Source organism: Eufriesea mexicana, unplaced genomic scaffold (genome assembly GCF_001483705.2).
Source record: "Eufriesea mexicana isolate 0111107269 unplaced genomic scaffold, ASM148370v2 scaffold5604, whole genome shotgun sequence".
Taxonomy (NCBI): domain Eukaryota; kingdom Metazoa; phylum Arthropoda; class Insecta; order Hymenoptera; family Apidae; genus Eufriesea; species Eufriesea mexicana.
Window position 1 is genome coordinate 497,711 of NW_016913537.1, and position 9,067 is coordinate 506,777.

The window sequence follows — 9,067 nt, forward strand, 5'->3', positions numbered from 1 at the left end:
AACGGAAAGAGACACATTAGCAATTAACGCCGCGATAGAGCCCATGCAAGATAGAAGCTTTTGGGGTTAATTAAGCGAATATCGAATCCAGCTGCACGTCTGTCGAAATTTCTCTTACATAAACTGAGAAGCACGTTTTCGACGCGACGGAAATTCCGTCACCGGAAGCCCGAGCCGAACTACTGTGCCAGGGTTAAGATTTAATTCGTCCAAGAGGGCAGGCGGATCATTAACGTAATCGTAAAATCGATGCTGCTTAATCTTTCGAGTTGTAAAATCCTCGCGTACCTCGTCATCGATGTAACAACGATCGCGTGGAGGGACCAACGTCATCCGGAGCCACCTAACTCGACGTTTCGTCTAAAAGACGAAGACGGGAATTTCTTCTCTGCTTGTACATACTACGTCGGATGCATCGCGATGTTGGCGCAAAAATAGAACGCTCGGTCTTGATTCAATTTCGAACGTCCGAATTACATCTGCCAGGATAAATCTGCGGCCAATCCATTCTCGAAATCAATTAATAACGATCCCATCGAGTCACTCTCCGAAATATATCGGCGTAAAATCGTGATTAGCGCCGGTTAATAATCCACGCATTAATCCACTGCTCGAGATAGTTCAAAGAATTATTAACTCGCGTATGGATGTTGCTCGATGAAGTATCTCTGATATTTCGCGATGGAATCGACGTGGTGCGATTATAAAATACGATATTCAAGGGGAAAATAATATTCCCCGTTTTTTCCTCGATATTTCGAAACTTTTAAGCGAGTTAGATTTCGCTGCTTGAAATTCTATTTTATTTTTTTTTAATATAAACAGGCGAAAGTGCAACGAGACGGATCGAGCCACGCTCACATTTTAACGTTCTGTTTATTTTCGAAAATGGACATTTCGATTGTTTTTCACCACTTCAAGGCACAATAACGGGAACTAGTGACCTATTCTGATAACCATCTAATAGACGCGCCATGCGGACCTTGAGAATAGAAGAAAATGCATTCGTGAATATAATACACTGTAATATATCCCTCTGTGGATGAAACGTGTTTGATTTACTTTTTACATATCCTAACGCTCCATCAGGCTATGTACTCTGTCAAACGTAAAGAACACGAGATCCATGTAAATTGGAGTCCTCCGACTCCTGAACACGACGAATGCATATTTTATTTACAAATTCCCCCACGCAATTATCCATTATCGTAAATTACTCGATGGGACTCTTAATTTATACTCGTGAAAATATCTAATTGGGCATGAAATTTCGGTAACGTTAATTCGATAATTACATTGACCAAAAACTTCCACTCCTCGAATATGTTACGAAGAAAAGATGTAAAACGTTATCCATAAGTGACCCAGTCTCCATCATGTATTAAACATTAATTATTATTATTTCCATATTGATACACTACGCTTCCGTTATTTCTAATAACGGAATCTACTCAGATGTTTCCTCCGAAAGTGCATAGAATTTTCGCGACAGCGAATGAAACGTAATAACAATCGATTTATTTCGCAAAATTATTTCTGTTTCACAAGCGAGCTCGCTTCTGAAAATGTCGTGCGCCGGTATTTATACGACGACCCGAGTTTACCAAGCATCGTACAACACCTCAGACGAACGGAGAGGAGAAATGCGCGCGGCTGCAGCGAAAAACACTGCAAGGACGCACGCCGGATGCTCATCCGTACATGCTGGCCGACATTCAACAAGTGACTGACACTGATGTCGCGCGAACGATATCCTACATCCTCTACCCTACGAATCGACAGGGTTGTACTGACAGGAACGCGCGGGGAGGACGGTCGTTCTGTCGAAAGGTCAAGAACGCGTGAAAAAAGTTGTATCATTCGCTATTTCTATGCGCGTTTACCAGACAAACAGAATAACGAGCGTACTAAAATACTTGGAATAGTCGGTGGTGAACCGGCGTTTCGCGTAACCTCAATATCAGCAACAGTAAAACAACTTTAGACGCTGCTCGTAAAACCTGATAGGACGCTTTGGAATCGTTTAATGCCTCCTTTCGTTGGACTCGATTAAAAATCCGCTCTTCACGTTCGCACGTAGGATGCAAAATTGGATATCCGTTCGTGTGAGACGTTAATTAGCCACGCGAAAACATCGCCTCTGAATACTCCTGAAAATGAAATTTGAACGTTAGCATTGTTGTTATTAATCCGGCGTATTGTTAAAAAAGGGAGAAAGAACGTGATGGCGGATTTCAATAACAGAGTGAAACGCGGAACGTAACAAACGAGATGCGACGGGATTAATAATTTAGCAATTGAAAGTGCAATTACTCACCGTGCTCGCCAATAATTTCAAGTGACTGAAGGGCCCGTGAGACACACGGAGAGTATCTCAAGGGTTAATTCTGCCCGGTATCGTTGCGGAGATTTCCAGCCGATCGATCATTGACTGGTTACGCCAATGCAGCCATCTATAAAACCACCAAAAATTAACGCGAGACGATAATTGCTGCACCTATTCCTCGAAATATACACGATCAGCCTCGTTCATGCCTCTCCCGCGATCATCGCCGCACTTACAAGCGAGCTCGTGCATATCGGCATGAGCGCCGTGAAATTGCGTCGTTACTTTCCGGCTACGGCTGAGATAATTAATAAAACTAACTTTTCATTCTATCTAATTAAATTCAAATTTCATTAGGCTAAAAGTTTCGTTTAAACACGACTAACGTGCTTCCGTTCTACTAGCGTCTAGATGCCAGGGATTATGTACCAAATGCTGTATTTGTTTCTTTACTAGTCTCTGCAGAATTACTTTTGCTTTTGCCCGTGTGCGTTTTACGATAATATAAATTTAATTGCAATGAATATGTACATCGAATGTAATTGCATTACAGATGCAACGACGTTGATCAACATCGCAAAATAAACATATGTTTAACGAGATAAAGAAAACGAGACAAATATACAATGATACACTCGAAATAAATGAATAGTTTCAGGATATCCTGGCGATAAATTTCAATTCATTAGACGAGAACTCCGTTTATCTAATTATGTGTGGAAGAAGTTTTATTACAAAATCTAGTTCGTCGGTTAAAAGTGAGGAAACAATATAATTGATTATTATAACTATAATAATACGCACTACGTTACACGATTACGCACAGTAGGTAGGTAAACTATTATATTGATTATCATCATTCAAAATGAAATGCAATTTCACGTGATATTAGTTATAAAAAGTAGATTAATGCAGAGATTAAATATATTCTGGATAATCTTTACTCGTTTTCGAAATACACGTGCGCAAAGTAAAAGCTATACATAGAATAGTATTCATAATTAACGATCGAATATCATACTCGCCATTACTCGTTCCCTGTGTTCGTTAATGTTCGTTGATTTCCGCTGTACCTTCTTTATCTAACCTTCAAACCGGTTGACCATCGTTCGTCTTTACGTCGAAAAATTATATACTCGAACTGATCAAGGAATATGAAGAAATCTCTGGCTACGATAACTACGAATATTTCTGAAATTCGTCAAATGAAAATATCGATTTGAATAGTAAGGATGAACAAGAGTGCAAGAACCTAACCTCGAAATGCATCCGTTTACTCGTGCGCGCCATCGTCAGATGATGGCGCTGTTTCCGTAATTCTTGACAAGCATCTCTTCCAGCTCGCCTTATCTTCGAAATTGCACGGTCCCTTTACAGTCACTGTAAATCATCGCCGTGCGCGTTACTCGTTCTACGAATCGAACATTTCAAGCAACTTGTAAAAATACCCGTTCATAATCATATATCCAGGACGGAGTGTTCGGCGTAGAACTTGCTTTGTATATCGAACGACATCATTGCTGGAGTTCTCGTAATGGCGGCGCTCGCTGCACGGGGCCCATAGGCGCGTAAATATCAGCACGGATGAGCGCCAACGAGCAAAGTAAAGAACTGGCTTTACTCTCTGCTCATCTCGAAGCAGAAGAGAAAGAGGGATAGAGAAGGAAACTAGTGACAAAGAACGAAAAAGAGGGGCTAGCAAATAGAAAAAGAGAAAACCGAGGGGCCGTCATAATTCCTTGAATTGAACGGCGGGTTATTCTCCACCAAGGTTACCGACGTAGAGGTTGAACGAAGCAAGCGGGCCAAGCAAGCAGGCTAGCAACCTAGCAGGCAGACTAGCATGCAAGCAAGTAAGTAAACGAGCAAGGCAGTCAGGCAAGCCAGGCAAGCAGACAGGCAAGTTGGCTGCCAGTGAGACGCAGAGAGAAAAGCGAAAGAGGGGGCACATGACGAGTAGGATGAGAAGAGGTTGGGTGAGAGAGGAAGGAGGAAGGGAGGGAATCGATAGAACGACAAGGACGGTGCGCGAGTATATACCGCAGCACGGCAGCATCAGGCGTCGTCGGCGGTATATGGACTTGGATCAGACGGGCGGAGAGAGGAGGGTAAAAACGTTTCGAGGCGTCCCTGTCTGGCGGCGCCACCGTTGCGTCGCTGTAGAAACGTGGTACCAATGCTGATGGTATATGTGTGAGTTAGCGGTAACGATGTAGAATAAGGCAATGTTGGTAGTAGTGGGAATATGGTGGGGGAAACGTCAGGCTGGCAGGCTCGTGGGAGAGAGAAGTGAACGGCGGACAACGAGAGCTCATGGGGCGACAAGGAAGGGGATTGGTCGAAGCGTCGGTACGACTGGGGGGAGGAAGGAGGGCAACATGATCAGGTCGGCAGGCTGGTGAGAGAAGGAAGAATAGAGAGAGAAGGGGAGAGAGAGAGAGATAGAGGAAGAAACGTTGATGTCGAGCAGCGAGGTGAGCGAAACAGAACGAGGAGGGGAGTGGACGGGCGGTTGGTCGACAGCATGGGTGAGGGTCAGAGGGGTAAGGGGAGGTAGAGCCGACTTTATGCAGCTGCGGGACGATAACAACGATGGGCTACAGGACCGCCGCTATAGCTGGGGAAATGCCAAATGGGCTACAGGACGGTGCCGGCCTAGCTGTACGTTCGCTCGCTCGTAGTGGCATGGCGGACGGGCGGTAGAGAGAAGCAGGCAGGAAAGGCGGGAAGGAGAAAGGGATTTCAAGCGGTCGTCTCTTCTCGTCTGCCTCTGCGCTCTACCTACCTATGTATACCTACCTACCTACCCGGCCCGGGTGCTCTCTCCGGGTACTCTTCTCTCCACTGCGTGGAACGTACCGTCCTGGCCGTACCTAACCTCTACTGTTTTCTGCGGCTAGCGCCCTTGCTGATGTTCCTCAACATCGGAGCACGTAGCCGCTTACGCAGACTTCGATGTCATTCATCTTGAGCGAGGTCGATTATTGTTCTCTTTCGGGAACCTCGTGTCCTTACGAGCATGATGTCAATGGTAGTTAGAACAGTAATGGTCTTTATTAAAAATCGTAGAAAAATAATTCGTAAAATATTCAATTGTACAAATTTATAAGTGTTTGGTTCCAAAGTTATTTCTACGTTTAATCGCTTCCATTGCAACTTTTCCAGTGCAACTTTTTCGAACGATTGCTCGAGATGAAATATCTACATACGTCAACATTCCAAGTATCATTATTATGTAGATAATTCCAATATTATACCAACGTTATGCTACGTACTCTACTGTTGACACGAGTAATATTCTTCTTTATTTGGAATAAATGACATTCCATGTTCGCAATAAAATTTCTCTTACAATTAGTAGTATGAATGAAATGCTGGAATTATAATAAACGTTATATTAATAAACATCAGGAGAATTTGAATTCGTGATTTAATAAAACGTATTATGATTTCTCAGTTGCTCGAAAAATACCAGCAATAAGCTAGACGGTACGTGAGAAATAGAGGAATGTATATATATACACAAAAAAAGAAAGAAATATATATTATACGTGTATATTATGTATATAAAGAATACACGACCCGTAAAAATCCATATTTAAAACACCAGGACTTCGCCTTCATGAGCGAAATTAATAATTCGTCCCTTTTCTTTCTTTGTCTCCCACTTTTATACCAGTCTGTCCCCCTAAATTCTGTCTGGGAAATTTAGATTTTAGTGAAATTTGGAAAAAGCACACGAATAGATAATTCTTGGCTGGAATTCAAAATAATTTTTCTAAATGATCATAAATTCACGATTATCGGGGGAAAAATAACATTCGATTAATGCAATACAGGAGAAATCTAAGTTTATCATGTGTTTGAATTTGCCGCTGATTGCTGTAGGTAGATATATAGAGGCGCGAGAACAGCATGCTTTCGACAATCGTCGACGAGATACGTCGGTCCACGCAATGACGTCAGAGGCTGGTCCAATCCTGTCGAATACGTCCGTGGCCCGATCTCACCCTATTGAGAGAAAGAGAAAGAACGATGCGATATATACGTTGGTAAAGCAAGCTAGATAAGGACAGAACGACACGTATGTATATAGATATCGACAGAGAGGAAAGAGACAGAGAAGGAGAGTCGCAGAGGGACGCAAGAGCCAGCAAATGAGAGCACAGTCCGACAAATAGAAGGAGAAGACAGTTCGAGTTCCGCTCTCCTGCTCTTACGAGACATCGTGCACGCCGATTCGAGCCTTGCGATATTGTTGCCAGAATTGTTCGTTACAATGTTCAGAATATTCCCGATGTTGTGACTGTTGGGATAAACTTCGATTTTGTATTACATATGACGCGTACGTGCACGTATATATGTATATAAATATTGTTTTCGAGCAAAAGTATGAAAGAGGTTATGATCGAGAAAATAAGTGTCACACACGTATCGTCTATTGTATCGAAATATTTAAACTTAATATTTTATCGAATGTTATAGTTTTTACCGACACGATCGATAACATGAGGTAATCGAATCGAAAATTTAATAATGTTTTACGTATTTATATTAAATTTTAAGATATTTTAAAACTTGTTCAAAATTTTAGTTGAAGAGGTTATTACGTCTATAAATTCGATACTCGCTAGACTGTAGAATTTAGAATTTCAACTAAAAATCCCGTATTTCAAACTTCACTGCCTATTTATCGACTAGAGATAGTAATAAATGGACTTACAAATTGGTTCTCTCTACGAAATTGTTCGTTGCCATTGCTAACTAAAACGATCAGTTATTAAAAGTCAGATATGTACTGTAGGTATGTATATAGAAAGGAAATAATACAATGTGTATACTATTTAAAAATTAAACGTATAACATTGTCATTATTGATCATAGTGAAGTACAACTATTAAAACATAACTAATATAATAATACAAATTAACGAAGTTTAAAAATTATAATAGTTCTGTTAAATAACGTAAACAATTATATCAACATTAATAACATACAATAAAGGAACATAAAACAAGTTCTGTATTACTTTTAAGTGCATTGAATATAATTTAGGGAAAGGAATAAAAATAAAAATTTTATTTTACTTTAATTACTCCAATAATGGAAATTACGGCAATTCCGCGCTCGTGAGATTAAACATTTCATTTTTTAAGCTATTAATAAGCGACGAGTATAATATTTAAATCGCGACTGTCTCCAATGTTATGATTTCAGTATTAAATTTGTAACATTCAATGAAGCTTCCAAGCAAATCAAATAATTTTATATTATGAAAATCAGATATTTTTTTACAGACTTTTAAGAAACATTTACCAGCATAGGAACAAATTAAAAATTAGGATTCATTAACGATATATATAATTCTAACATTAATAATAATAATAATAATGCTAAAGTTAAATATATTTCATAATTTAAAAATGTCTTTACTTATAATACTCAATCAGGCGAATATCTTGAAGATTTTATATAATAATTATGATATGATTTATCATAAAATAATAATTAGGAGTATTATATCTTTTTCTTATAATATTTCATATTTTTCGCGGATATTTTTTGAAAACCAAAAATTTAATTTTTTTGAAACATGTTTAATTAGATGTTTAAATTACATTGCTATAGTATAATTAACATTTTATAGAAGACCTAAATTTAATTAAATTTAATTAAAGAAAATTCCAGAATGCATCATATATAATATTAAATTATTTAACACGATCAGTGTCGAAAATTATTTACAATCGCAATCGTTTAATAATATTAAATTAATATTTAAGAAAGCTACTTACCTCGTTATACTTCATGTAATGATATGCAGTCGCGTTAATTTTTGTACCAATTTTTTTATACAATTAATAAGATCATATTTGATATAATAACGTAGTGTCAAAACTTTACTCGTTACGTGATGCAAACTATAATATTTCTTATAAGATAAAAATAAAATTATTAAATATACATTATTAAATATACAATAAAAATGATTGTAAAAACTGTTAAATGTAATGTTATTTTTAATATTAGTGAGTATGTAAATATATAATAAATTACATATAAAATGGTTGTAAAATATATGAGAGAAAATTATACGGTGTAAAAGTTTATTATATTTAACATGAAAAAATATATTGTTTAAATATAAAATAATTTGAAAATTACTTTAATAATAATATTAGTTAAATAAAATAATAATAAGCAATTAATATCATATTACAATTTATTTCGTTTAAATTACATCGTTTAAGTAATTTATATGCAAGTAATAATATAGTTTTAAAACTAAATAAATATACTTGATGCACGTATAAAACTCAAGTGAGAAAGTAGGTTTAATATAGCTATGAATAGCAATTTATGATATTCTAAAAAAGATTTATATAGCTAATAAACCCTCAAATATTTTTCGAAATATTTAATTTAATTATAGAAAGCGGAATTTTATATAACAATAAAAGTAAAGTGCATTAAATGCAAAAATTAAAGTAAATGTTATTTTACATGAGAGTTTAAACTCCGGTTATCAGCTTAATTCAAATTTCAGTCGCTTGGCAGCGCATGCGCACGTACAATATCTTGCATGCTTTCGCATTGAAATTTTTAACATATACTTATGAGAAATTAAATATAATGTATAAAAATATAGGTACTTTATTTTAACAAATCAAATGTTGATTCTAGTGATATTATTTCTAACAAAATTCATGTATTACATTTAAAGACTTGGAAAATAATTAA

General features: G+C 37.4%; 1 long non-coding RNA gene across 1 annotated transcript; it reads right to left on the reverse strand.

The window, feature by feature from the left end:
- Positions 1 to 1,796: 1,796 nt before the first annotated feature.
- On the reverse strand, positions 1,797 to 3,846 carry LOC108552142 (uncharacterized). The gene is made up of 4 exons (XR_001890530.1): positions 3,775 to 3,846; positions 3,584 to 3,706; positions 2,318 to 2,453; positions 1,797 to 2,150 (listed from the first exon to the last, which is right to left on the reverse strand). It is a non-coding gene; the product is annotated as an uncharacterized LOC108552142 (long non-coding RNA).
- Positions 3,847 to 9,067: the final 5,221 nt, after the last annotated feature.